Source organism: Pan paniscus, chromosome 9 (genome assembly GCF_029289425.2).
Source record: "Pan paniscus chromosome 9, NHGRI_mPanPan1-v2.0_pri, whole genome shotgun sequence".
Taxonomy (NCBI): Eukaryota; Metazoa; Chordata; class Mammalia; order Primates; family Hominidae; genus Pan; species Pan paniscus.
Genome location: NC_073258.2, coordinates 110542616 through 110547751, shown reverse-complemented (window position 1 = coordinate 110547751; position 5136 = coordinate 110542616).

Sequence of the window (5136 nt, the reverse complement as noted above, 5' to 3'; positions counted from 1 at the left end):
GATAAAGAAACTGTGGTGTATATATATGATGGAATACTACTCAGCCGTAAAAAGGAATGAGTTAATGGCATTTGCAGTAGCCTGGATGGGACTGGAGACTATTATTCTAAGTGAAGGAACTCAGAAATGGAAAACCAAACATTCTACATTCTCATTCATAAGTGGAGCTAAGCTATGGGGATGCAAAGGCATAAATGATACAATGGACTTTGGGGACTCTGTGGGGGAAAGTGTGGGAAGGGGGTGAGGGATAAAAAACTACAAATTGGGTGTAGTGTGTACTGCTCTGGTGATGGGTGTACCAAAATCTCACAAATCATCACCAAAGAACTTACTCAGGTAACCAGATCCCACCTGTTCTTCCAAAACCTATGGAAATAAAAAAATTTAATAAAAAAAATAGAGAAAGGAGAGCATTCAGACAGAGGGCAATATGAGTAGTAAAGGAAGGTCTGATTTGGTGGGCTGGCAGCATGCAGGAGTGGAAGATGAAATTGTATAGACAATTCGGAGCCAAATTATCTTCTAAAATCTGCAACAACCATAGCAAGTGTACTTGATTGTTTCATCCTTTTTTGGGTTATTTTAAAGCAGATCTTCAATGCTATTGTTAGATCTTTCTTGTCAAAGCACTTTGCAAGTCCCACATCATTCTGTTCTTATCTTCCTCAATCTCTTCAGTTCTGTGGTTAGGGGATCCTGTGCCTTCCCTGACCTCACTTTGCCTCCTGTTCCCTTCCAAGTTTACTTTATCATAGACTGTATGTGGCCTCTAATACCATGTCTTTGGAATCAGATCTGATTTGAATCCCAGTCTTATCACTTATTATCTGCATATGTTGGACGAATCACATTAATGCCTCAAAACTTTCATTTCCTTATTATTAAAATGGTAGCAATAATAGTGTAAAATAATAGTAATAAATAGCATGATAATAATAAATAATAATAATAATTGTTCCAAATAAAATGGAACAATTATTCTTGCTGCATTTTACTTGGAGCAATTATTAATGGTCTTGGAGACAAGAGGGAAATAGAATGTTAGCATGTTTCTTCCTCTTCTTCTCCACTTCTCCCTTTCTCCTCCCCTTTTAAACTATAATTTGTCATCTCTAGTCATTCAACTAGGAAATACTACAGAATTTCTAAAATCTAAATGTATTAGATCATCATTAATTAGCTTGAGCATTGTGGTAATTAAAAGCTAAGATTTATACATTATCCTTTCCATGTACATTTTAACGAGGACCTTCTGGAGACAAATTGCTTTAGGATAGAACAGTGTTTTAAATGGTGAGAATGTTAGGCCTTGTGGTGGACCAGTGGGAGAGAAAGTTCTACAAGAACACTCAACACATATAGCACATATTTCCTCCTGTTTCTGTAGCACATATATTACACACTTGGCTTGATTTACATATTCATCATTTGAAATTTGAAATAAGTTTAATGGAAACTATCATTCCCACTTTAGAGTTTTGAATTCAAGACTCGAAGAGAATCGTCATTTACATTAGATGATTAAAAAATGTTAAAAGTTATAATTGATTGATCACCTACTATGTAGCAATTTATATCCATATACCATTGAATCCACAATCTACATTTTATGGATAAGGCTGAAACTCAGAAAGTTTACATAACTTATCAGGCTAACACAGTAAGTGATAAAGCCAGACTTCATGACATAACTCCTTTGCTCTAATTGTGGTGTTTCTACATTCGTTTATTCAAGAAATGTTTATTGTCTGATAGGTACTTTTGATATATCATTGAAAGTTGCATTTCAGTGGATAGTATTAATGGCTAACATTTAGTGCTTCCAATGTGCCAAGAACTGTTCTAAGAGTTTCCATATATTTGCTCATTTAATCCTCCTAACCACCCACTGAGAATAGATGTTGTTATTATCATCACCATTTTTAGGATAAGGAAGCAAAGAAGCTGAGTATTTTGGCCAAACCACAAAGCTAATAAATATTAGAGTTAGCTTTAGAGTACTTGGCTTGAATCCTTGACCAGTGCTTTATGCATTCTTCCATAACACATACTACTGTATATTTAGCAACATTGGTGATAAATGGGCCAACGACTGGGAATCCAGGCATGACAAAAATTATCCTCCAGGATTCTGCATAGATGCCACTCTATGGTGGTGAACTGAACTGAACTGAAAGTGCTGGTGCTTCCTGGGGTCTCAGAGCTGTCATACCTCTATCATTTAGTATACCATAGGAATGTGAATGACAGCGGACTTACATCACTGGTTTTTAAACTTGGATGTATGCTGATATCACCAAAACAGCTTAAAAAATACTGATGCCAGGACCCTATACCCAGAGATTTTGATTTCATTGGTCAAAGATGTGGCCTGAGCATCAATATTTAAAACATCTCAGGTGACTCTAATAGGCAGCCAAGTTTGAGAACCAATGACTTAGATCAGTAGTTCTCAAAGTGTGTTCTACAGACTTCAACAAAGTCCTTTCAGGGAGTCCATAATTTATTTTCATAATAATATGAAAACAAAAATTTTCATAATAACATGGAAGCACTAGATTTCATTTTCACTATGTTGACATTTGTACTGATGGCACAAAATCAATGGTGGATAAAAGCGCTGGCGCCTTAGCATGAATCAAGCCTGCAACACCAATTTTTACAGGAACATTGTGTTTTTCACTGCCGCGCACAGTAAAAAAAATCAGTTTTATTGAAAAATTCCCTCAATGAAGCAGTAAGAGATATTAATTTTATTAAACCTTGAACCTTGACTATGTATCATTTACATATTCTGGGTGATGACATAAGAAATATGTGTGAAGTACTCTGCTGCACATTGAAGTACAATTCTTCTCTTAGGGAAAAGCACTTATGCAGTTGTTTGCGTTGTGAGCTAAACCAGGATAGACGTTTTTTCTCTCTCTCTCTCTTTTTTTTTTTTGTGGAACAGCATTTTTTTCTTGGAAGTATGACTGCCAGAAAAATTATTGTTGTTTAAACTTGGGTATTTGGCAGATATTTCCTCAAAAATGAACAAAGTAAGACTTTCCCTTTAGGGAAAACAACTGACAATTTTCCTTTGTTTGTTGCCAATAAGAAAATTTCATCTTATAAGTGAAAGTTAAAACTTGCATCTGCCACTGTGAGCTTGGCTGCTTCCTCATACTTAAAGATATTTCTGAAAAGATCAATGGAAATATTTAAAAAGTGTTTTTTTTGATAGCAGATAATGATATGTTAATATTCATAACAATGAATCAACAATTTCTAAATGATTGATACATGATAGAAGATCATGCATGGGTAAAAGTTTCATTCAATGTGCAAGATAAACCGATAGATTTTAATGTAACAGAGTATGATAAGCACAATGATATGTTTCTAGATTCCACAGCAATTAATCTGTAAGGAACCAACACTTGTTGAAATTTGGTGTAGTATCAAAGAAGACTATTCATAGTTCTCTGAAAAGACTATTAAAATACTTCTCCATTTTCCAGTTACACGTCTGTAAAAGTTTTTCCTCATGTCCTTCAAATAAAGCAAAATATCCGAAGAAATTGAATGTAGAAATCAATGTAACAATCCAAATATCTTCTTTTAAGTCAGATATTAGAGAGATTTGCAAAAATGTGAAACACATTACTTTCTTCAATTTTTATTTTTTGGGTTGAATAATGTAGCTATTTTTCATAAGGATAATATGGAATGGATTTTATTATTAAGTGAATAAATAATCTGTTTATCAATTTTGTTTTTATTTATAACGTAGTAAATATCAATAGATGTAACACACATAGATTTTCTTTGGGGCACTCAATAATTTTTAAAATTGTAAAGGAATCCTGAGTCCTCAAAGGTTGAGAACCACTGACCTAGATCATTCTTGAACTTCTTTACTCTTACTTTCCTCTATGACCTGTGAGTCTCCTCCAGGGTTGATTCTGTGTTGGTACAGCTTGGCCAGGATCTGTCTCTGGATTCCTTATGTATTACCACCCTCAAGAGCCTGCTGCCTTGGATCCAGGCATTCATACGGTGGCCTTGGTCTAGTGGCAACCTCTCGCATTCCTTGAGGTAGCACCTTTTGTGCCCTTACCTTCCCACCTGCTGCTTGGTGTCAGGTGTTTGCTATTCTTTCTGATAGGTGGGGAACTACGTCTTCTTTTCATGTCCTGTGAGAGTTGTATATGGGTGGGGTCTTCTAATGTAATCACTTGGTGACTCAGTGACAGGGTTCTTTCATCTTTCTGTATCCCAGGGTCCATGAGTACTCCCTAGAAGTGAAGATCAAAGCAGGTTCAAGAACAGCTTCATGCTGTGTTTAGAAACATTGTTTCTTTTCCTGTCAGATGTGATTGTTAAGAAGGGTGCTCCTGCCTGACTCCCTCACTTATGGGGATTCCCCATTCTGAAGTGCGGGTCCTCTCTGAAAGCTGGATTCTTTTAGTACATTCTCTCTGTCCTTCAAATATGTCTTTATATGCCCAAGACTTTCTTATGAGCAGGGTGCGAGCTGTTTTTAACAGTGGGGTTCCTGTGTCCCAGATGGATGAGAGGATGAGGATACATATCAATGGCATGAGAGTCTACAACAGCACATATCTCAGCGTGACCTATCTGGACACCTATGTAAACACCTGCCACTTTACTGGGTACCTTCACATCTAGAGTATTACTAAACAGAGGTGTCGATTAAAACTTGCTTCAGGTTCAACTTTTTGTCTGACCTGGTATCCAAACCTAGTTTTACATGGGATCTTTGCTTATTCCACTATATCCCTGAAATGAGAAAACTTACTCTCATCCTGTGGGCTCCTTTATCTCTGACCTACTGCTTTGTGCATTGTGTTCTGGGGTGGTGAATCCTTGAAGAATCATCTATTTCATAGCATCCACATTTGGAAACTTCTGCTGGCTTACATCCTTGACTGGGACTGCATACTGTTTTTTGTTTGTTTGTTTTATTTTATTTATTTATTTTTTAAAATTTGTCTGCTTTCTGCCTAAGCACCACTGAAAACAGGCAATGGGAAAGACAGCCCTGGAACCTTTTTGGGGACACCATAGCACTCAGCCATGTTTTATTTTTCACTTTTAATACAAGCACTCCCGTCTCTGATTCTGCTT